The sequence below is a fragment of the Pleurodeles waltl genome, chromosome 5 (genome assembly GCF_031143425.1).
Source record: "Pleurodeles waltl isolate 20211129_DDA chromosome 5, aPleWal1.hap1.20221129, whole genome shotgun sequence".
NCBI classification, from domain to species: Eukaryota; Metazoa; Chordata; class Amphibia; order Caudata; family Salamandridae; genus Pleurodeles; species Pleurodeles waltl.
In genome coordinates this window covers 1,495,007,705-1,495,033,914 of record NC_090444.1, presented here as the reverse complement: position 1 = coordinate 1,495,033,914, position 26,210 = coordinate 1,495,007,705, and positions in this window count along the sequence as shown.

The window sequence follows — 26,210 nt, the reverse complement described above, 5'->3', positions numbered from 1 at the left end:
AACGACAACACAAATTCATAGGAACATTTTTTAGAAAAAAACAAGCTTGGACTGACACACTTGTTTTTAAAAAGTCCCTGGGTGGGCCAGGTTCCTTGGACATTGACATTTTGAATGCAGTGGGGGCTGCCTGGCCCCCTCAACAGCCCCAGGGACTGCCACTTCCCTGGGGGACAATTCCTAATAAGATGTGGGGGGGCACCCAGACCGCTGCAACCCTAAGGACTGCCTCCTCACTGGAGCTAATGACAAATACTATGCAGGGGGACACCCCGCCCCCTCAGCACCCCTGTAGAATGCCACCTCTGCCCTAAATAAACTGAACATGTGGGGCCACCAGGCCCCCTTGCAGCCCCAGGGACAACCACTTCCACAGGGTTAATAGAAAATTAAATGCATGGAGTGCCCGGCTCTACCTCATAGCCCCGAGGACCATTAAGTCACTGGGGCTAATTGGATCTTTGGAGGGGGACAGATGGCCCTGGGGACCACCATCCCCCTAGGGCCAGCTCCTTCTGTGATCCAGAGTGCCCACCCCTGGGACATAGCTGTTTGCTCAGGCTTAGCAACGGTTTTGACAGCTCCCCTCAAAGTCACAGCAAACACTTCACTTTCTGCAAGTGAGAGCTGTCAAACAGCTCTCACTTGCAAAAAGTGACATTTTTATATATTTCATGCAGGGACACAGAAAAATACATTGCTCCCACAAGCAGTGAGCTGCCATTTAAAGCAGGTCCCTGCTTGTGGGAGCAATGCTGGCTCCTGCAGGATGTGAGGAACCAGCTGGGACAATGGGAGTCTTGAGGGTCCCTCCATGGTCCTGTCACTAAGAGAGAGAGAGAGAGAGAGAGATTGTCATTGCAATGGTTTCTCCATACAATGACTTCAAGGAGTAAGACTAGCAAGATGTTTAGGACAAATGTTATAATCAAGTTTGAATGCAGAGCAGAACAGAGTAACTTCTAGCCTGATGGTCAAGGTATTATGCTGTCACTCGGAAGGATGAATTGTCAAATCCTGGCTTTCCAGTGTATCTGTTTATTTTCCAGTATTTTCACCATTAAACATTCCAAAGGATGAACATTGAAGTATTTTCCCCTCCAAAACTGTGGATTGAATGTCATAGCTAAGTCTGGACACTGCACACTAAGGTGTCACACACCTGGCCTAGTGGTTCAGGTCTCAAACATGCACACTAAAGTCTACGGGTTCTAGTCTAGGTGAGTCTGTGATCATTATCTGCTTTAGTTTCTGTTCAACTATACATTTTTAAGCTACATACTGAGAGGTGAGCTCACTCTTTAATTGACAAAAAAAAATGTATTTTCCATTTGTCCAGAAATATCTCATTCTAAGTATATCATTCATCAATGCCTAAATCACTCTCTATCTCACTTTCTCATTTTCTCTTGCTCTTTCTCTCTCTTTCAGGGTTGGGTGGTTAGGGGGTTGGCTGCAAGAACTGGCCTTCGGCCAGGCATGGCGCAAAGTTGGATGGTTACAGGGGGTTGTCCACGGGGCTTGGCAGTGGTTGGGTTCATGTATTTGTTAGAAATGGGGTCTTTGGTTGGCAGTCAGGTTAACCCCTGTCCAACTAAGGACCCTCACTCTAGTCAGGGTAAAAGAGAATCACCCTCAGCTAACCCCCACTCACCCCCTGGCACCAGCAGTAGGCTTAACTTCAGAGTGCTAGGTGTAAAGTATTTGTACCAACACACACAGTAAATTAATTAAAACACTACAAATTGAAACAACACAGATTTAGAAAAACAGAAAATATTTATCTAAACAAAACAAGACCAAAATGACAAAAATCCACAATACACAAGTCATCACTAAAAATGCAAAAAGAGTCTTCATGTAATTTTAAACACAGCGCTCACGTTGTTAGTGGAAAATGTACCTTGGGTGCGTCAAAAATAACCCTGCATGGGCGAGTGTGCGTCAAAAAGGGATTGCAATGTGTTGATTTCACTCACAAGTGAGATCTTGCATCGTTTCTCCTTTAATCGGGTCGGCGTGCGTCGTTTCTTCTCTCTGCAGGAGAGCAATGCGTCGATCTGGTCAGCACTCTTAGGTCCGGGCAGCACAGGTTGCGATCTCACCAACCTCAGTCAGCGATGCTGTGCGTCCTTTCTCTAGCCCTGGGCCTCGATCTTTGGGTCGCGTTGCAGGCGAGCGTCGATTTTCAGCTGCGAAGCCAGCTGTGTGTTGATTTTTCAGCTTCAGATCGGAGTCACATCGATCCTTTCCCCACACGACGATTTGTGTGTGGATTTCTAACTCTTGGGCTGCTAGCTTCTCCTTTCAGGGTCCCAGGAATTGGATGCCACTACTTGGCAGAGTAGGAATCTCTCCAGAGCCTCCAGGTGCTGGCAGAGAGAAGTCTTTGCTGTCCCTGAGACTTCAAACAACAAGAAGCAAGCTCTAAATCAAGCCCTTGGAGATCTTCACAAGAAGGATGGTAACACAAAGTCTAGTCTTTGTCCTCTAGCACAGGCAGAAGCTGCAACTGCAGGATAGCTCCACAAAGCACAGTCACAGGCAGGGCAGCTCTTATTCCTCAGCTCTTCAGCTCTTCTCCAGGCAGAGGTACCTCTTGGTTTCCAGAAGTGTTCTAAAGACTGTGGTTTTGGGTGCCCTTTGTATACCCATTTTGCCCTTTGAAGTAGGCCTACTTCAAAGGAAAGTCTCTCTTGATTGTGAAACCCTGCCTTGCCCAGACCACTTCTCCCCTCCCTCCTAGCACAGGTGGCTCATCTTAAAGTAAAAGAAGGACTGATTCTTTTTAGCACATTTGTTCGGACATCTTTTGTTAGGACACTGCAAACTTTTTTATTTTTTTAAATTATTTTCATTACCTTCCTTTTAAAAGTTAAAGAAGAACATTTAAGAAAAAAAAAAGAAAATGCAGAATGTAATGCCACCTGCTTCTTTTTTACAGAACCCTGGTGAACCCCCTTTGGAATGGAAATTGTGGTTTAGTTCCTTTAAAGCCTTTTTGGGTGCCATTGACGGCCATAAATTCAGGCCGGAAAGGAAAAAGAGTTTAATGTATTATTATCTGGGGGTGGAAGGTCAAAACATTTTTGATCATTTACAAGTTTATGAGTTACGTGAGGATGAAGAGTTAGATGAATTCGAAATGGCTGTGGCACAATTGGATAAGCATTTTATTAAAACAAAATATATTGTGGTACATAGGTTAAAAAAAATCACGAGATCGCAGAATCCCCATGAAAGTATAGATTCATTTATCACAGCGTTAAAAGTTTTGGCTGCTAAATGTGTATTTGAATATTTTACTTCTCAACTCATACATGACCAATTAGTTGTGAGGTGTCATTCTAAGAGAATTCAAGAAAAGTTGTTAACATACAAAGACCCATCCCTAGATAAGGCTATTGACATAGCAAAGAGCATTGAATGTTTTCTGGAGGACGCAAAGCAATTGGAAATGTCGTTGTCTAACATTTCTGTTTCAGGTGCCGTTTTAAACTCACAGAACAATGACAACAAGAAATTGGCTCGTGTGGAAAGGATACAAGAGGCTATCTCATTCTCCAGAAATACTTCCTTTCCCAAGGTCAACCACAAGACTATGGGCCTGATTACAACTTTGGAAGAGGTGTTAATCCGTCCCAAATGTGACGGATATACCACCAGCCGTATTACGAGTTCCATAGGATATAATGGACTCGTAATACGGCTGGTGGTATATCCGTCACTTTACCGTCACTTTTGGGACGGATTAACACCTCCTCCAAAGTTGTAATCAGGCCCTATGTGTTTTAGATGTGGTTCTGCGAATCATATTTCCTCCTTTAAGAACTGTCCTGCGGTCAATCAACAGTGTAGGAGCTGTAACAAACTTGGACACTTCGCACGGGTGTGTAGGAGCATCAAAAAGAGTAATATTCGTTGTGTATTAGAGGAGGACAAGGAGGTTCATGAACGTGAAGACAACGACAACAAATTTGTTTTAGTAGTCAGAGACACTCCTACAGTCAATAAGTTAGTTGTGGATCCTGATATTGATGTGTCGATTGGAGGAATTATGGTTAAATTATTGGTTGATACAGGAGCGCGTATCACAATTGTTTCACTAGAGAAGTTCAATGAGTTTCGGGGGGAAAAAACTCTTTCTCCTCCTGATGTTGCTACACTGGCTTTTGAAGGCAGTAAGATTGACTTGATTGGATACTTTTGGACCTCATTGTCTGTCTTTAGTGAAACCATTCAAGACAAAGTTTATGCAGCTAGGAAAGGTATCAATGTCTTGGGGCTGATTCACCAGGCTGAGTTTAAATTAATCATCAAACCGGGAAAGGCGAAACCAGTCACGACTGAAAGGAGTGATACCAACTGCGTTCAAACTGTTTCTCACACTGCTGATATCTGGCAACAGAAATTTAACAAATTATTTCAGGACAAATTAGGAAAAATAACAAATTTCACACACACAATTAAAATAAAACAAGCTGCGGTACCCGTAAAACATAAATTAAGAAATGTTCCATTTAGTGTGAGATCAGATTTATCCAAGTTGCTGAAAGATATGTGAGAACAGGGCATAATAGAGAAAGTGGAAGCTATGCTATGGTTGTCTCCCATAGTTCTGGCAAAGAAGAGTTCTGGGGAATTGAGAATGTGTGTGGATTTGAGGAGTTTGAATGAAGTGATCTGGGTTGACAGTTTTCAGTTACCTTGCATTGATGATCTCATTACGAAATTAGGTTCTGCCAGTTGGTTCACGAAATTAGACCTAAGATCAGCCTATCATCAAGTAGAATTTGATGTTAATTTGAGACACCTCACTGCCTTTGTGACTCCTGATGGGACTTTCCAATTTTGCAGATTACCAATTGGTCTAGCATCGGCTGCTGCCGTATTTCAAAGATTGATGACTGATATGTTTTCCAATAATTCCAATGTGGTGGTGTTCCAAGATGACATATTGGTTTTTGCTGACACGGATAGTGCACATGACAAAGTTTTGGAAGAGGTCCTGAAGACTTTGGAGGACAGGGGGGTAACCCTAAGGAAGGACACGTGCATTTTAAGGACTAGGGAAATTGAGTACCTGGGTCATGTTCTTTTTGAAAAAGGGGTCAAACCCAAGCCAGGCTTGGTAAAAAGTATTCTTGAAGCCCCCGCACCAGAGACCAAAGAGCAATTATTATCATTTCTAGGGTTGTGTGAATTTTACGCAAACTTTTTGAAGGATTTTGCCAAGAACACAGATTGCCTCAGATTATTACTCAAGAACAAACAGGCTTTGGTTTGGTCTAAAGAATGTAATGAAGCATTTGAACAGATTAAACAAAGCATTGTTAAATCTCCAGCATTACAGCCCTTTTCAGAAAATTGTAAGACCATAGTTACAGTAGATGCGTGTGAGTATGGTTTGGGAACAGATTTAATGCAAGTTTCTGATAATGGCATTGGCAAGGAAAATACTTTCGGATTTGCTTCAAGAACTTTGCGAGTGGTGGAACGGAAATATTCCGTAATTGAAAAAGAACTTTTAGCTTGCGTGTGGAGTGTAGAAAAGTTTAGACAGTATCTTTGGGGTAGACATTTCATCCTAAGAACAGATAATCGCCCCCTAGTAGATATTTTATCGGAGAAAAAGGTTAAACGCTCCACTGCTCGCATAGCCCGACTTTCAGCTAAATTGTTGGAGTTCAATTTCTCGGTTGAATATATTCCTGGTGGGAAAAACAGTAGGGCAGACTGTCTATCTCGTTTGCCCATCAGAGAGGATGATGAATTAGAATGGGACACAGAAATTGAGGAGTGTTTCATAGCATCCATCACTGACTTCGACAATATTTCGGAGGAAGGGTGTTGGACCTAGCCATTAAAAAAGGATGATCTACTATGTAATGTTATGCATATGGTTACGGTTGGTTGGCTGAAGGAGAAGAGTTTGCCATCAGAATTGCAGCCTTTTTGGAAGGTGTCAGACAAATTAACCATTGAAGGAGACAAACTTATCAGAGGTGATAAACTTGTTCCTCCTGAATGCTTTAGGAGAGATTTGATAATCAAAGCACATTCTGGTCATTTAGATTCCACAATCACCAAAAGGAAATTAAGATCAAACTTTTGGTGGCCTAAGATGGACAAAGAAATTGAGGAGTTTGTGAGAAACTGTATTAGGTGCTGCTCAAGTGACAAGGTACTCATCACTCAGGAGGCGGGGGATTCTTTCGTCCAATCTACAGAGAGAGCTTGGCAGAAAATGGGGTTGGATTTTCTAGGGCCCTATTATGTGTTACCATCTGACATGAGGTATTTCATTGTAATTGTGGATAATCTTTCAAGATGGGTGGAGGTTTTATCGGTTAGGTTTCCAACTACATAAAGCGTTATCAAATGCTTGAGAGATGCTTTTGGTCATGAGGATTTCCCTGAACATATATTAACAGACAATGGGGTTCAATTTGTTTCTGGGGAAATGTGTGAATTTTTAGGCAAATGTGGAATTAAACACATAGGACCTGATTCAGACCTTGGCGGACGGCGGAGGCCGTCCGCCAAGGTCCCGCCGACAAATGACCGCACCGCGGTCAAAAGACAGCGGCGGCCATTCAAACATTTCCGCTGGGCCGGCGGGCGCTCTCCAAAAGAGCGCCCGCCGGCCCAGCGGAAATGCCCCTGCAACGTGGACGCCGGCTCAGAATTGAGCCGGCGTAGTTGCAGGGGTGCGACGGGTGCAGTTGCACCCGTCGCGTATTTCAGTGTCTGCAAAGCAGACACTGAAATACTTTGTGGGGCCCTCTTACGGGGGCCCCTGCAGTGCCCATGCCATTGGCATGGGCACTGCAGGGGCCCCCAGGGGCCCCGCGGCAGCCCCTACCGCCATCCTGTTCATGGCGGGTTTCCCGCCATGAACAGGATGGCGGTAGGGGGTGTCTGAATCCCCATGGCGGCGGAGCGCGCTCCGCCGCCATGGAGGATTCAATCGGGCAGCGGTAAACCGGCGGGAGACCGCCGGTTTACCCTTTCTGACCGCGGCTGAACCGCCGCGGTCAGAATGCCCTTGGGAGCACCGCCAGCCTGTTGGCAGTGCTCCCGTGGTCGGTGACCCTGGCGGTCACCGGCCGCCAGGGTCAGAATGACCCCCATAATGACCCCATTGTTTCATCCTCAAAGCAATGGCATTGTTGAACGTTTTAATCGTGTGCTTGTGGAGTGTATTCAGGCTGCTCTCAGGAGCAACTTGTCGGTAGATCTTGCAATTAAGGAATTAATTTGGTCTCCTCGCACAACACCTCATGTTGCCACCAGTAGAAGCCCTTTTGAATTAATGAGAGGCAGAGTCGCTACAACTGAATTATGTCCTTTTTGGATGATTGAGTTGTTTCATGAAGGTAGCAACTTGAAAGAAATTTGGGATACCGCAAGACACAATTCAGATTTTGTTGGCAGAAAAACATAGATTGGATTCCGGAGTAACATTGCTCTGCAGGTGGGTGACTGGGTGAGAGTGAAAGATCCCTTAGTGGTCAAGAAAGGCATGTCAAAGTTCAGAGATTCTCAGCAAATTCTTGAGGTACGCAAGAATGCTGCAAGGCTAACTGATGGTAGTTGGTGGGGTATCACAAGACTAACTTTGGATCCCAGTATTCAACGTAGTGTTGCGGAGAGTGAGGAGCATGGGCACAAATCTTTGGTTCAAGCTAAACAAGTGGGGAATAAAGTTCATGCTGAACAATTAAATGTGGGGATTAGAAGGAGTATGACAAAAGGCCACAGGCCCGCAAAATTTCAGGACTATGTTTTGCCTTAAAAAAAAATAATAATAATAATATAGTATTAAGACATTAACATGATTATTTTAGTGAATGGTTTTGTTAGTTTTTTAAGTTAGTTAGTCTTTAGGCTAGACTTGGTATATCCTTATTTTTACTTGCTTCTCTTAGGCATGGTTCTTTTTGATTATTTAAATTGTGCATCTTTACTGTATATTTGTATAAGGGGGGAAGTGTTATGATGTGGGAAAGAATGCAGGTGCGTAATATGGAATCCACTGACATAGCTAAGTGCCGGTGACTCCATACTACACCAACAGGTGATTGCGCTGATCGTTTTCTCTGTGCCCCATTTTACATGTAACTTCTTTTCATATTCGTGCTACTAATAAACTTTATTTATAGAGTAAAAGACTGATTTGTCTGACCGTTCTCAAAGAAACCCTGAACACTCCCCTGAAATTAGTCAGCCCTGCACATGGCCTGCAATAATTGTTTTTTCCACGGTTCAAAACTCGGGAGTTAATGCTGACTCACAGGTTTCAATATGGTCATGAGAAATATTTTGTGAGCCCTTTGCCAGCCAATAAAAGTTCCTAACATTTTCAAAATGTGATTGACAGGATTTGGGGGTCATGGCTTGTGAGTTAAAATAGCAATGTAAAAGTGTTACCAATTTAAAGCCAATTCTGAAACTATTCTTAAATGCTGATATTAAAAACAGAACAGTTTAACAGCAAATGAATAAAAATGTTTTCTGAGCTAAGTTCTATTTTTTAAGTAAATCCGTTTAACAGTACGGGATATAAGCTCAAACTGCTAAAATCCGTTTAGCAGCAAGGGCACTAAAATGAGAATACACTTCTTATTTTCAACCCTTTATTACCTTTTCCCTCTGCTCAGATCTACATGGAAATTAACATGCTAGATCTTAGCTGACTAAGGGCCTGATTTAGACTTCCCCCACAGGGTACTCTAACAAACCCTTGGTCTATCCATCTCATTTTAAATAAAGCGGACCGCCAGAATTACACTGCTGGAGTAACATTTACTTAGTATAGCCTTCTTGCAATGGCTCGAGTGAGTACTGGCTGTTGAAGTTAAGCCATCTGACCTTTCACTTTCCATTTGGATGGCTGTTTTGGACTGTCTATGCCAGAGCAGTAAAAATACATAACAAATCTGCAAAAAATTGAAGAAAAATCCCATGATATAGGGCCATTAGATTTCACTTTTCCAAAAACAAATTGTGGAATTCAAAAAAAGTAAAAGGTTTTAAGAGGTTGATATTAACGACCATCACCAATCACAAACGCACACCAAACATTTACATGGCTTTGTATACATCATTGTTACAGTGGTACATAAAATCCCAATGACCACCTCAGGGCCAGCGCTGAACTTTAAATTTGGCTTAGAAAAGGATGGTTGGTGGACCTAAAAACATCTGCCCACCGGAGTGTCTTTACTTCATCTGCCGAACTCTAAACTGGGTTCTGAGGTAGAATGCCAAATTTTGTCTATGGAGTTAAATGTTATAGGCAAATCAAAAAAAATGCTTTTCCATGTAAAGTGAGTTTGAACCATAGAAAGAAAGTGCACTTGTAACTGGTCATTCTGGTATGTAGCAAAGTCAGCAACTTATAGAGAATTCTTTGGCATTTTCATTATTTCAGGCCTTGTATTTTCAAGCATCTCTGAACACATGTTTCTGGGTTCATCCCTTCATCAGCAGAGACCAAACATGTTTTTCCTTTTTCAAAAGCCAATTGCCTGGCAGCTCAGCAGACTTAATTGCAGGCACCTGATATCAGTTGAATAACTGTTCTGTCACAGTGTACCTCAATTGAACTGCAAAGTGCATCCTGCTAAAGGTAGACCTTCTAATTTTAAAATTATATCCCAAGTGGATTACTCTAAGCCAAAGAAAATAATAAAACGCAGTATATAGTATAGTAGTGTGGGTTGCAAAACAAACAGGTTTAAAGTTACTAAGGGTAGGTTTATACTCATAAGGTCAGTTATAGTAACCTTATCCCCTTTGATTGAGGGTGTGGAGATTTATAAGCCTACACCTAGGTGTAAATCTCTATTTCAAAACATTGAATAGCAAAAGGGTAAAGTGTTACACTGACATGTAGACGTAGATCTATATGTGAGTAGATATACACATGCAAGCTTAATTTTGTTATTCATTATGAGTTTGGCGTTCTTTTGGCAAGACCGCTGCGGTGCCAGTCACCAAAAGACCCCCATGTTGGACGCAATCCGATCGCTGTATTAAGAGTTACACTTTGAAGTCCACCAAAAAACAGCCAAAATTTCTAAAAGTACCAGGACACTGGAGCACGGAAAAGAGGGGGTCTCACCACCAGTGCTGCCAGCCTGACTAAAATCCTCCCATCAAGTTACGATCCACAAATCACAACAGTGGTTCTTCTATGGCGGAAAACCATTGGTGGTGGTCTCAACTCACTTCTGTCAGAGCAACACACCTCATTGGTTAGTTTGAATACCCCACACCTGATACACATCCACACACCCAACACACCTACTCACTGTACTATATATCGCACCCCAAAACAACACACAAACCTTTGCAAAACGCCTCACACAACCACAGACAGACAACATCCCAGAGAGTTCAATTTAGCAAGAATAGCCAACCATTTATACTTTACTACGCATACTTAACCGGTCACACACATGCTCAACATACCAAACACACACATTAGTACTACACATAATCCACAACACCCAATACACACTCACATCACAGCACTTACACCTCACCATTCACCTAACTTTGTACACAACCACACCGTCTTCACAACCAATATCATGTCACCACAAAAACACCCATGTTTCACTTATGAGGAGTTGAGGGCCATGGTGGATGAAATTGTAAGGGTAGAGCCACACCAGTTCGAAGCACCGGGCCATCAAACATCTATTGCCAGGAAAATGGAGTTGTGGCAAAGGCTAGTCACCAGGGTCAATTCTGTTGGCAGTTATCTACGCACAAAGGAGGACATCAGGAAGAGGTTGAATGACCTCAGGGAGAAGGCCCATTGCATGGCATCCAGGCACCAGCTAGCGGTACTGAAGACTAGCTGTGGGCCCACACCTCCTGCCCAAAAGTTCACATCTTGGGGGCAGAAGGTCTTGAACACCCTGCATTCTGAGGGCCTGACAGGAATACCTGGGTAAGCAGAGCCTGGTAACTACCAACAACATTCATGTCACACAATTGTCTTGGAATGCATTCTCCCTCACCACCTATACCCACCCTAATTCACACACCACCCACTACAACTCTCTTCTAATCAACTTATACCCCTCCCTGGCATGCCACATGTCCACTTAACACACCTAGCCCCACAGCCCTCTAAAATGGCATGTGAAGCGCTAGCTAATTATAACTCTACAACTCCCAGAATGCAAAATACCAACATATTTAACACCAGTACACTGCACCACTTTATTACTTGTAATGAATGTAAAACCAGTATCCGACCTAACCCATCTTGATTGTTTCAGTGTGGAACAGTACATGGCAATGACAGCAATGCAGTGGGTCACTCACACTAACATCCAAAGCGAAACACAGCTATAGTTGAGTGCCCATATATATTGGCCACAGGTCATAGATCCCAAGCTAGAAATACACACTGGTTTGGAAAGTCAGATGGCTGAGTGGAGTACATCCAGATACAGGTCAATGCCCATTGTGAACTCATATACTGTGTTCCTAGAATGACACCAATGTGCATTCTACAGCTTTTATTTGTGCTAGCTATCATGTCAGACAGTTCCCAAGGTAACAGAGGTGAACAGCCATCTCAATTATCAGACAATATCAGATGCCATCAGCTGTACAATCACTACCGACATAGTTTACCAGTATATAATATGGTGTGTGGAATTGAAGTTACAGAGTTTCATGTTGTACCAAGTTACATAGTGCATCAGCTGTCAATGTTATTGCAGTGGATCATGTCAAGGCACTGTTTGCATCTCACACAACTGATACAATACCCCCATTGTAACCTAAAGTCTGTGTTCCACTCCCTCCACAGGCAACCTTGCCATTGTCAGCATGGAGAGGATACCAGAGACTACCACTCCCCCTCTGGATGAAGGCCCCAGTGGGGACAACACTCCAGGATGTCTGGACACTGACGAATAACCTGGCCCATCTGGGACACCTGATCAGTCAATAACTGACAGCCTCACCCTGCCCACATCAACTCCTCCCAGCCCTGTTGCATCTACATCACAGGCAACCATTCCCCCCCCAACCTTTGTCCCAAGGACTGTTTGATCCATTGTGTGCCCCACAGTACAGGTACCAGAGTCTCACCATGCCACTCCTGACAATGACAGACCTGCCACCACTGGGTGTGTGGGAGGGATGCTGTGGGTCAGAGGATGAGGTCTCAAAGGAACACTACTGACCAGGAAACCATCTCCCAAGTCTTGGGAGCCTACAAAAGTTCCAAAGGCATGATGTGCCAAGCTATTACCATGTTGGGGGAAATCCAAAAGCTGCAGAGGGACAACCACCAGGAAGTCATGCAGCAGTGGCAGGCACAAAAATGCACACTTGGCTTCCATTGCAGGGGTTCTGAGAGACTTGAAGACCACCCAGAGCAGGTTTTGTACCCAACATCTGTCCCCTTTCACTACAAATGATACATCAGGCCCTTTCACATCTGTGGCCGCTAGTGGATTGGAGACCCTGCCAAGGGAAAGACATGCCTCAGACACCCTACCCTCTGTAGCTGAATAACTCCCTCGCAAATGTGGATATCTACCCACACATCCAGCAGGAGCAGATGCCAAGACTAAACCCACTGCCAGGAAGTAAGCCTCTCTTTTACTGTTCCTCTTGTGTGCCACAGATACACCCTGTTGACTGTTCTTTAACCAATCTCCATTTTGTTATGGTGCAAGGACACTGGACTTGTGTTCCCAATTGGTGTAGCCGCTACCCTGATGATGTCATCCATCATGACTAAACCTATCATCATTATTTTGTGTGTGCTCAACTACATGTGGAATGTGCCCCGTAGCATAAAAATCTTCCTTCACATAGGCCAAATCGACACTTTGGAGAAACCTAATGTAGCTGTAAGGGGGTTTCCACAATACACACAGTATATCCATAAAAACTATACTGAACATGGGCTGAGACATTCCTGCACTTAAGACCACTGTATTCTGAAAGGACTCAGAGGCCATGAAGTGTAGCACTGACAAGACTTGAAAAATGGGAGGTATGCTATAGGGATTGCAAATTGCAGGCATCAGATTTGGCTTCAATTGATCATAAAGAGCCATGATGGTATGACAATTAAGCCGATATGTCTGGAATCAAAGTCTCTCCTCCATAGTGTGCAGGTCTTCTACTGGGCGGTACACTGGTGGTTGGCATCCTCTCCTCATGGCAGGAAAACTATGTGAAAAGAATTTCAACATAGTATGGGACATGCAGCATGCAGACATCTTGTAAGCTCAGACACACAACTCACACATATCTGCTGTTGAGGTTGGTTACCAACTCTGATAGCTACAGTACGGCACATAGGTATGAACCCGATGACACCCTCCTTGGTGCACATTCCCCCAAATAATTATTGAACTAGACATACAGATACAGGTTGTAAGTTCAACTTATTTGACATGTCTTACACATATTGGGGCATATTTATACTTGGTTTGCACCGAATTAGCTTCATTTTCTTTGACTTTAATTTGGTGCAAAACAAAGTCCATAATTAGATTTTGGCGCTAGACCCATCTACCGCCACATTTATGGAGTTAAAGACATTTTTTGGACGTGGAAACCTACCTTGCCTTAATGAGATGCAAGGTAGGAATTCCCGTAAAAATAAATGACTCTATGACTTTAACGCCATATTTATAGACCCGTGCAAAAATGGTACACGGGAGGGAGGAAGGGTCAAAAAATGGTGCAAAGCTTGCTTTGCTCCATTTTTTAACACCTGGGTCAGGGCAGGTGCTAGGGGACCTGTGGGCCCAATTCCACGGTGGAACACCATGAAATAAGCCCAAAGGTGCCCTCCCCAGGCCCCAGGGACACACCCACCCACACCAGAGGAACAGCGGAGGATGGGGGACCCCATCCCAGGTGTGTACAGGTAAGAATTTGATTTTATTTTTTAAAGTGCCATAGGGGACCCTGAAATGGGTCCCTCTACTTGGCACTGGTTGAAATGGCCATGGCCAGGGGACCCTGGTCCCCTGTGCTGGCCATTGGGGTGGTGAGCATGACTCCTGTCTTTTCTAAGACTGGAGTCATGTGGTATGGATGGTTTTGTGTCAGCAAATGACTCAAGTCAGGTTAGAGTCATTTTTTGTACTCTAACCTGCCTAACTTGGTGCAAAACCCCCTTCTTCCGTACCGCCAGCCCAACCAACGTAATTTTTTTTTAATGCTAGCCCACCATTTGGACCGGCTTGCACCATTCCATAAATATAGTGCCCGGCTGTTGCACAGAAATAGTGCAGGCCGGTGCAAAAAGTTTTGGTGCAAAACTGCATTAGTGCAGTTTTGCACCAAAATGTATAAATCAGGGCCGTTGTCTTACATTATCAACGTTTTCAAAGCACATGGGAACATCAGAGTAGGTGTACATTGTTATCACCACATATCCCCTAGTAACTCAGCATTTACTGCACAGATGCACAAATTAACAATTAAACATGAAGGCAGTACTTACAGTTGTAGTGCACGATATGGGGTATATTTAATGACGTAGATAATAAAACTCTTCCATACATGTAATGTGCTTATAATGGCAGCCGCCTGACCTACTGTACCTGGACACATAGAAGTGGCCTAAGTCTCCTGGCGGAAGTTGTCATGGCGGTAGGCGGTCAAAGTCACGGGGGAAAAGACATTTCTGCCTTTGGTGGAGTCAGGCCAAAGACAATGTCCGTTGGCGGTGACTATCATGTACATGGCAGACATGACCACCATCTTCTGCAGTATTGCTCACTTGACTCCTGACACTGCTGCCAGCAAGACCTCCACTATGTGAGCTGCTGCATACTGCCTCTGGGAGCTTTCATGCCACCTACTACAGGTGACAGGTCCCCAGCCTTCACCCCGGAAGAGCTGGAGAAGCTTGTGGAGGAGGTCAAACCCCTGCATGGACAGCTATATGGTGCACCAGAGGAGCATGTTACTCAAATGCAAAAACAATGTGTGATAGGTGTGGTATATAATGTTGAACCTGAAATGTAAAGCAGTCAAGGTGTTGATGCATGCAGATGATAATTTGTAAATGAGTGTGAGCTGAGCGAATAGGAATGTATGCGTACCCCCTGTCACGGAAGTGCACTGCTCATTACTATTGGTATGGTACATGTGAACATGACCTTTTCCTTTTGTCTATGCCATCACCAAGCAAGTGCGAACCCTGGGGGTCCACAGCCGGTGGAGCACCCGCTGTAGGAAGCAGTGGGAGGGCCTGCAATGCTGGGCCCGGAAGACCACAGAGGCCCAGCTGGGGATGTCCTCCCAATGAGGGTGGGGTGCCCGGCAGACCTTGACCCCCCTAATGGCCTGCATTTTGGCGGTGGCCTACCCTGAAGTGGATGGGCATTTGAGGGTGGCACAGCAGCCTCAAGGGGCTAAGCATTAACAGAACCCATGTACTTCCCTGTGATAGTTTAGTGTATGATGTCTAAGTATTGCAACTGTGATGAAGTGGTCACTGCTACAGGTATAGTGACTAATAGGAATACATGGTACTACAGCTGCCAACATGCAAACACAGATGTGACCATTGTATTGTGCATGGGAACATGTTAATCACCTTTGTCTACCAAATAGTGTGACTGCATGAGGAGATGCACATGACTGTGTCATATGTGTGACTCTACTAAGCCATACATATTTGTAACCTGCTGTGTCATCCTCCACACCTAGTGTTCCCAAGTCCATTTATTTAAAAGGTAAGTTGTATAGCACTTTGGTCCCAGACCACTCCTATTCCACTGGATCTGCTCTATGTGAAATACAGGGTCTGACAGATGAGTAACAAAGCCAAGTAATTGTGTGTCCTGAAATAGTTGGATGTGAGGCTGTCATCCCAATCAGGCTTTTGGTATGGCCTACTTACTACACTCCCTATAAGGTTTTACGAAGGTGTCTCCATTGTCATGTCAGCTTCATACATTGGGAAATGGGAAGTTTGACAATGTGAAATTCATGGTGACATTAATACATTGACATGTCATGGTATTACATTGACATGTGTACAAATACCTTGTATCCTAATGTCTTTGGTGTAGAAAAAGTAAGTGGCTAGACTGCTGATCCCTTAGCCCATGTATATTGTCCATGCTACATAGGGCAATACCATACCCATCTGAGTGCAACATATGCTATTTGCTGCCCACATCATGTGTCAATTGATACTTTGTGTCTGATTTAATGTTGAAACCACTTTTTTTCCCAGACTTACCATAGCAAATCGGAGGTTGTTTGGACAGTTTGGTTATGGCTCTGCTAATTTCTGCCTGACTTAATGGTGTAGCAGGTGTTCCATTTCGCATACACCTGTTGGTTTTGTGGTATATGTTGTCATTCAATTTGCTTGACTCTAGGTATATATGTCAGTCATGGGTACATTAGTAATCAGTTGTGTAAGTGTTAGCTCTGGACTACGGTAGTAGGAATCACATGTCTGAACAGTGGCTGGTGATGTAGGTGTTCTGATGTTGTCACATAGAGGTTTCTATTCAGCATGTGTGGTGGAATGCTATGAGCCCTTCATACACATTGTTTGGTGTCTGTTGTATTGTTGGTGTTATTATGCTCTATGTGGTTGTGTGTGGATGTATCCTGTGTGCCAAGTAAGCCCCTATTGCAGTACACAGAATTGTTGTCTGTGCCAATGAATCAGATTAGTGGGTGCAGAAACTCATAATTAATCTTTTCCTAGTATTTAGATAAATGTTTCAATTACATGCTATGCCATTTTGCGATGCACACTGTATGGGAATGCCACATGTAGTGCTTCATCTGAGTTGTTTGCCATTGTGTGAGTTGTGTATTGAATGATCAGTTAGGCATTTGATCGCATTTGAAGTGAGATGAGTTTACTTCATGGAACATGACTACTTGCAATGGACTGGACAGGTGTGGAAAAGGGGTAGGCATGATATTGTGTGATCAGTCAACTGCATTTCTTTAGAAAGATTTGATGATGGACAGTGATGACCTGTATTTGAATAGATTTTTGATATAGCTGATCCATCTTATGCATGATGCTTTTGAGTTACAGCTGAGTTGATGGGATGGTGATGTAGTGGTCAGATGGTTGGCTTATGTTGTGGGTGAGACTATGGTCATATGGGAAAGTTGGAAGTATCTTATTGTGACATGCTGTAGGCTCTGAACGGGGTTTTATTTGACCTACATGTTTTGTTACTGTTGTACATGTTGTAATGTATGTGTGTGGAAAGAATGTGATGACTCTCTTGCTTTCTGTACATCAGCATCGGCAGGTAAAGGAGACTGGACACAGCTGAGGAAGGAAGCCACAGGACCCAGAGTGCTGAGACCACAGACACAGAGGGACCAAGTGGCCTAGAGGGTGATGATACTGCCACCGAGGAGACAGGATCCATGTCTTCATCATCAAAATCCTCCTCCAGTGGACACTCCCTAGCAGTGGCGGACCCATCTGGGACCACCCCAGCACAATTCCTGTCTTCCACCTCCTTACTACCACCACCCTCCCTGTAGCTCCCCATCCAGTTGGCCCTGCTCACTCACCCAAGAGGGTGGACATCTCCTTTGCTGCACCTCTGGCCCTGCCCGTGTCAGCTTTGCTGCCCTCAGTGAGGAGGCTATTGATCTCCTGAGGTCAATCTCTGTGGGTCAGTCGACCATCACGAATGCCATCCAGGGACTGGCAACTCAGATACAACAGAGTAAAGTGTTCCTGGAGGGCACTCAGAGTGTACTGGCTGGCCTACAGATATTCTTTCAGGCTCTGGCCTCCACACTGATCACAGCCTGTCTCCCTTTGTCTTCCATCCCACCTCCACCTTCCTCTTCCTCCTCCCAATCCCAAGCCCCTCTCACCTGACTCAGTCAAAGCACACAGACAGACATGCATGCATCCATCTCAACATCCAAGGGTAGCTCAGACAAGCACAAGCACCACAAGACACCCCACTGGCATGCACACACACAACATACACCTGCAAACACACCACAACAGTCAAAAACTGCCCTGACACTCCCAAAACCCCCGGCATCACAGACACAACACCTGACACACCTGCAGCACCACAGCAGACCCTCAAACATCTACCCCAGTCACCACACCAGCAGATATCATAACCACTGACACTCCTACATGTAGCACATCCACCATACCTGCAGTCACCACCCCAACAGACAGTCACACACCCACCATGGCATCCTGCATCACCTCCAACCCCCTCACTACTATACACATAAAAGTCCTCACTCACCCACCTAACAGACATCCAATACACACACACAGACACACCCATGAGAACCACACCAACATGTCAGACATCACTCCCGCTCCCTCCACATCCAAACCCCTTCTGATGATTGTCACTGTGTATCTAAAAACAGTGTTCCTTTCATCTTTTGACCTCCTCCTCTTCCACCCCTTGAAACCTCTAATCACTCCATTCCCCTCCTCAGGCCATCCCTTCCACTTCCAAGGTCTCCCCTACCCCCATGCAAGTGCGCATGAACTTCCCCCTGCCAAGACGTCTACCCCTCCCAAGGGAACCCAAACCTCCTCTAAGCACTAACATAAACCCCCATCCCAAGCCCAATCCTAAAGGACCCCCTCCCAAGCCGGAGCCCAAACCCACCCTTTACCCCCCATAATCCTTGAGGTGCCTCCCTGTCCCATTGATGTCCCTACCTGTGGAGGTTACATGGCAGTCAGTAGTCATTTTCAGGGCACCATGTTGTGCCTCAAGGGCATGTTGCACTATCTCTATTTGGTCTGGCCTATGGCTTTGGATATTTTCATATTTGTTCAAAATTTTAATAGATAAGTGGACCAACCAGTTGTTGGTTTCGACGTTACATATTTGTCCAGCATTTCTTTTCTTAGGGCATATTTGAAAACGGCTGACATTGTGTGTGACTATTTGTGTGAAAGTGGTGCTTTTGCTACCTGTTTTGTGTGGGCGGCATTAGAGGTTGTGTGCAGTGCATTTGTCCCCCACTGATGGGTGTGTGTTGTGTGATGCCATGTGTTGGCCATGTGTATGTTGGGGACATGTTGTTGTCATGGTATTGAGTGGTGTTTCTGTTTACATGTGTTTGTTGCAGTATTGTGTGGCTTTGTGTGCTTTGACTGTGTGTGTATGTGTGTTTGGTAAATGGTATGTCAGATACGTTGGGATGTGTGTTTGCTGGCTTTGTTGAATGCAGCGTTGTATGGTTGTGTGATTGTATTTGTTTGTTCGGTGTTGGTGATATGTTGTGTTGTATATGTGATTTGTAAATGGGCATTGTCTATTGTGGATACTTGCCAATGCCTTTATGGTGTTAGGTTTGTGGTGTTCTAGTGTTGTTTTGTGGTGTTGTAGTGTTGTTTTGTGTAATTGTGCCGGGCTGTGTTTCCGGGAGTAGGTGTGTGTTTTTGACAAATGAGTGATGGCTGTAGTGTGAGTGCTGTGTATGTGCGAGTGTGAATGTGGCTATCTGTGAGTGTGCGTGTCAGTGTCAGGTTATATGTGTGTGTCGCTCTTGCCACCCTTTTGGTATGTTGTGTGTGCGTACGAACTTTGAACATTTACAACAGCGTCAGTGTCAGGTAACTGTGTGTGCTTACGGTTGCTGTCATTGTTTTCGGCATTGATTCTGGTGTCTCTGGGCAAGCAGGAGCAGCAGAAAGACGTGTAGTTCTGGTTCCATGGCTGCTCCGGATGAGAATGGCTTCCTGAAGGTGAGTGTCTCCTTTTATACAGTTGGTTTCCTCCTTGGTTTTTGTGGTTGTGTGACTGTGGTGGAAACCTTTGCGCTGTCCAACCTCGTAATCTGTCCAGCAAAAACATGGTCTCCACCAGCGTGCAGGTGAATACCGTCATCCGGGGCGGCTAAACTGCACTGGCAGTGCATTCTGTTGGGAATATCGCCATGACCATAACATGGCGGTCTTCTCCACCATCCTGTTGGCAGTATGATCACAACATGGCAGTCGGGGGACCGCCAAACTCGTAATGAGGCCCTAAGGGGCATATTCATACCCCATTTGCGCTGAATTTGCACCAGGCATAATGTATGCAAAGGGGCGTTCCCCGTTAGGGTGGGTAAAAAAGTGGCGCAAAGAAATCTAAGAGATTTCTTTGCAACATTTATTTTCACACTTTTAACTCCTGCACAGACAAAGCGTTAAAAGGAGGGATGCCATTGTTTACAATGGGCCTCAATGAGCTTTGCATGTTTAGCAGCAACATTTTTTATGCTAATCCCGCAAAGCCCTGAACTAGCATAAAAAATTATGACGCTAGTTCTCTAACTACCGACATGGTAGGACGTATATTAAATATGGTGCACACATGATGGCATAAGGGGAGGCACTAAGGGGGCGCTAGAAAAGTGGGGCTAGGTGCAGTGCCACTTTTCATAAATCTGCCCCGTAGCTTGTAAACCACTGTTGTTTTACTCTTTTGTTGATGTGTGCTTGGCATAAACATTTCTCTCCCAAAAACATTCTTAAATTTCCCTTAAGCCCTCACATTTTGTGTTATATATTCTAATTTTCTCACAACACTCCCTGGCACCTGCTAGAATGACCACTAAACCCTTTACTTACCTATATGGAAATCTCAAACACTGGGGTGGAGATCTCAATACAGAAGAGGGAGGAGAGGTGAGAACTCCAGCTATCGTTTTGTGAATTGCATTTTATGTAGTGCTATTGGAGTACTACTATACGTGCATCAAAATGCCTTTCGTGAGTTGGGATCTTAAAATGTTCTCTGAAATTTAGTGTTAAATTCAGTATGCATAAAGGATTACACTGTTAGGTGTATCCTATTCAAGACCTTATTTAGAGGTGACCTGGGAGTTGAAAAATATGGGATTTTTGATGAATAAGGAAGTAAAAGTTTCAGTCCCATTTGTGTAGTTCAGAAAGTACTTCAATGCACCACAAAGGATTTCCAAAATAATCCATGTTGTTTTGTTATATAGTTTTAGGGCATGCGTTCAAATTAGTTTTTTGCAGTTACCTCTAATTGTTTATGAAATTCATAATCCATTTAGTGTTTAAATCTTGTGGAGATTTTCGAACATTTTCTAGTGCAAAATAGGAACATAAGCCATTTAAAGCCTAGAGTGCTACTGGTAGAGGCTCATATTGGTGTGCGGTCTATGGGTGGTGTCGCTTGAGAAGCCACTGTGGCGGTCATCTTCTAGATGAGCTCTGCTCTTTGTGCCGTTTATCCTGTGTTTATCCTGCGATAAGACTGGCATCTACTAACACAAACATTCCTCACTGTGTTGTCTGCCTCACAAACTGTGAAGCAACTGCCACAGTAGGTGATGTATCAAGGGCGCTGTGAGCCACGCTCAAAGAGGCCAAGAGGCGGACCCATAGACCACAAGGTGAGACTTCTGGTTTCAGCCTGCTGGCTTTCATTGCGGGGTGGTGGAGGCATCGGAGATGAGCCCCTACCTCGATCAGCTGAGTTGGGCCCTGTGAGGCTGTGGACTGCAGTAAGCTAAGAAATTATGTGGCTACCTCCCCCACAATACCATAAGAAAAATATGGTGCAGCAGAGTGAGAAAGCAGTTGGGAGTGCTACCGGGTGTGCAGTGATTGAAGCCCCCTTGGGAGTAGCAATAGTGAAACGGGGACCACACAGAGGGGATTACATGCAAATAAGGCCTACCACTCTTGGGGCCCGACCCTCAATATGCTGTGCTGCCTGCGGCGGTGCTCTCATGCTGCCAACACCGGCTGAGAATGGGACAATTGTGATGTGAGCTGGCCCTTGATGCAGAGTACTACTGCTGCCGGCTCCTGATACCATCAGCTGCGAGTAGACATGGCCCATGACCGTGCCTGCCTCTTTGTGAGTGTGAGATTGGCCAGGACTCACATGCAAGAGTATTGCGTCTGGAAAGGATTGCCATACAGAAGTGACATGCAATATATACCTGGGGAGATGAGCGGCTCCTGTGCAGTGCTGTTGAACATGTTGCAGCACAAATATCGAATACCCCTAAATACTTGTCTGGACTGGATGGGCAGCTGTCCGGAGATCCTCACACTTGTCTTACTGCTATCTTCACATTTGTGAATATCTCCCAAATGCTGGGGGTCTCACCCCTGAATTTGATTTGACTTAGGCCCAATAGATGATTGATCCTGAACCTGTGTCTGCCCTTGTTGCTCAGTCTCCTAAACATGCCCATATGATCTACCGTTCTATTGCCCATAATTATACTTTTTCACACAAAACTGCATTAGTGCAGTTTTGCATGAAAAAGTATAAAGCCAGTTAGCGCTATTCCAAGATGCCAGATGGGGGCCATATTTATGGAATGGCTGCTCATTCTGCTACACCCCTTCCCTTGCTTAATACTGGCAAGCAGGCCCCAGCTAGTGGCACAGTGTTACACCAACCAGGATTTTTAGGTCTCGGCACAATAGGGCGTCCACATGTGGGAACGCAGGACGCATCATCAAAACCCCCCACTGAACGGAAAACGTTACTAGGAGGCGTTGGCCCAGCTGATGGTTCTGTTCCCCGGCTGTTTCTAATCGACAAACCAACTGCTGTTCTTGCAGCAGTAGAACAAATTGGTACTACCCTGGAAACCACATGGATGTACTCGGAAAGTAAGATAGATGGGATAACAACAGATCTAATGCTTCTCCACATGGATTACCGCAAACTGATGGCTAAGTGCACATTACCAAACTGGCCATTGCAGAACTGCAGCCAAGGAACTGAGAACTTGACTCTTTGATCCGTTTGGTGGTGGAACGTGCAGAAGTTCTGGAGCACCCCATGTAGGATGCAGAGGGCAGCTAATGCCACAACAATATCTGGGTGGTGGGTTTACCAGAGGGAGTGGAGGGATCAGATGCTGTAGCATATTACGAACAATGTTTGAGATTGCTGCTATCCCAGGATACTTTTTAACAATTTTTCTCAGTGAAGCATGCCCATGGTCTGCCGCCATGACAGCAGCTGCTGAGATCCTACCTCAGACCGTTGTTGCTATACCTACTACACTACAAAGACAGGGATGCCCTCTTGCGTGAGACATGAATACTACAGGAAATCTCAGTGGACAATGCCAAGATAATGTTTTTTCTGTATTTCACAATATTAGTATAAAGAAGTGCAGCTGCTTTCTTATGATCAAATGTTAATTCCGAAAACTGGATGTCAGGTTTGCCTTCCTCCTCACAGCGTGCGCGAGGGACGACAGAGGGGAGGGTGCATTTCTTCAACTCCCCAGAGGACACATGGGTGTGGTTGGAGGCAGCAGACATTTGACATTTGACAACTGGACGCATGGAGTGGACTGGCACTACGGCCCCTGGTGTGGTGGCAGTGAGGAAATGTGGCAGATGTCCCCAATAGTGACAATTGCCTGAATTGAAGAACAAGCCGGATTTGAAGCAACTCATAATGGAGCGACAAGAGGCCTTACAAAATACAGCAGCATTGAGTGAGAATGGCCTTGATTCAGAAGTGGATGAAGACACTGACAAATCTATGAGGGATGATTGTTCCACGACCACATGGCCCTCCAGTGCAAACTTGTCTGCATTCCCGGTGACCACACCACAAACATCTGATGACATTCTCTGATACCCAAAAATGCCTGGCCACAATTAACTGATATTGCTATTATGTTCATGGGGACATTTGATGATGCATCCTCACCTGTACTATATGACAGATTTGTTTTCCTTCCTTTGCAGTAAGTGTGGAGTACATGACATGGTACTCCTTCCATTACATGGCTGTAAGGTCGCTGTTGGGGAAGTGATTGCCTGGACTGACTTGGAAAATTCCTGTAACATTTCTGCCTACATTGGTGGTCGATTATTAATGGGGCAACTATAGAGAAGAACTCCCAACTATACTTCGTCACTTGTATGGAGTGTTTTCTCTAAGGCTGCCTAGCTTTCCCCATAAGTTATATGACTGGCTAACTTTGAGCTTGATTATCATACTGTTTGTCCCTCTACTATATTGGTATTCACGGTTTAATGTTTTTGTTTCTCATGTGTTTAGTTCTGACTCATTACTCTTTCCGGCCCAAAACTACATCACCAGCTCTCCTTACAAACAGTTTACATCACTACTCCATCACTGCCTCCCCGTACAATGCTCACACCATGGACAACACGATCTATCATTCATGGCTCACTGTAAAATACTTACATGGACGGTAAGAAGCATGCACACCCCTTCTTTCCGCTATTCAGTTTATTTCTATTTGAAGCACCGCTCCATGCATATTGTGCTGATAGGAGACTCCCCTCACACATACTGAAAGCATCGAACTGCAGTGGTACTGGTGTGGACAGGTATTTTCAACAAATTATTCCACCTATGCCCATAGAGTGCTCATATGGGTCAAACCAGGGACTCCATTTGCAGCTGTTGATACCATTCTAGACCCGGAGGGTCGATATATTATAATATAAGGCCAACTAGATGGCCGCTCCATTCTTCTGAGCTCTATATATGCCCAGAACTCAGAGCAGGCCACCTTCTTTCATGCGCTCTCAAATACATTATCGAAATGGAGTGCTACACCATGTCTCAATGGGGGGTATTTTAACAGTGTTTTATATACCACCCTTGATCGCTGCTTCCCTCACTGCCCCACACATCTGCATCCTCCAATGCACACATGCTCACTGAGTGTGTGGTGAATCCAATTTAGTTTCCCCCTGGGACACAAAAGTCAGATTAGCTTCTGGCTTGCATGTTGCCCCTTCACCTAGTGACCTTTTACCCATTTAGCATGCTCTGTTTTATTCCAGATTTTTTTATTATTTCCTTCAACTTTTGTAACTGCTTGCATTTTAGAAAGATTTGTTTAGATGCCAATCTGAGAAGGCATCATTATCGCGTCACTATCAGTGATACATGTAGGTATAGTCATCCTGTCCCTTTCTACTTACATGTGATAGGAAATTAATGCACTCTCGTTAGAGACTGTTTATGCAATTGCTGACACAAGTCTGCCACATTATCAGTTGTTTAGAACCATACCTTCATCAGGGATCCAACATGATCTGTATAAATACATCACACATGGACAAGGTCATTAGAGGGGTTCCTTCCAGATGCCATCTATGGTGTATGTCACCTTGCTGCAGAACTCAGCCTTTATGTTTTCACATAGTCAGACCTAGAGCCCTCATACAAAGTTAACAAGGGTTGGAGGACATTTCTCATGGACATGGTACTGACAGATTAGGGTTATCACACTCAGCTCTTGTTAGAGTAGAGATTAGGCTTTCTTGGTTAGGAATCTTATATCTCATGTTTATTGTAAGATGGTGAAGGGTTATAAATTCACAACTCTCATCTTCCCAAATCTGTTTTTATTACTGTTCATTATCCTAAGCATTGCAGATCATGCATTTTATTGTAGATTGCAGTCTTTTCATTAAACGTTTTGAAAACTCTCCTGCATCGCCTTTATTACCTGTGTGTGTATGAGACTTGTTGCTAACAAGAGAAAAGGGTATCTTCCATTCCACACACAATTCCACTGAAAAGTCGCAATCTGGAGTCCATGCATAGGACTGCCAGAAATCTCCTTTGCTGTCTGAGTGTGGGTGAGGTACTGCTTGTTAGCCGGGAGGGTTGGGCTGATAATTGCAACTTGTTGTAGGAGTGATTTACTCACCTTCAAACAAAGTGCTGTCTCCCTTTATTGCGTAGGCTCTCATTATCCTAATGAGGCTGCTAGATTCAGGTGGCAGAATAGCCTGTACTGTGGAATCCAATCCTACATCATGTGACAACTGTCGGCCTAATCCGGTTTTCCAGATAACTAGCAGCACTTCATCTCTGCCCAAGAGCAGGGATGATTGTGGCGTCCGGGCGCATGACAGAAATGACTCCTTAGGGAAATTGTGGTCAATTAGATCTCATCATTTTCTTTCAATTACCTTAGTCGCATACATGCAAAGACAAACAGAGGCAGAGAATGGTTCATTGAATTAGCTGCATCTGAGATAAAATTTCACAAATTGCAATAACTAGGATGATAAAACACGCTAGAAGCAAAATGGTGACAAGAAGAGTGAAGCATAGGAAAAGTCTCACCATATTGTCACTTAGAGTAATATATGTGGTTCCTACCTAAACTTACATTAGAGCACAGCGTGATAAGCCCTAATCCAGCCTTCAGGTTCC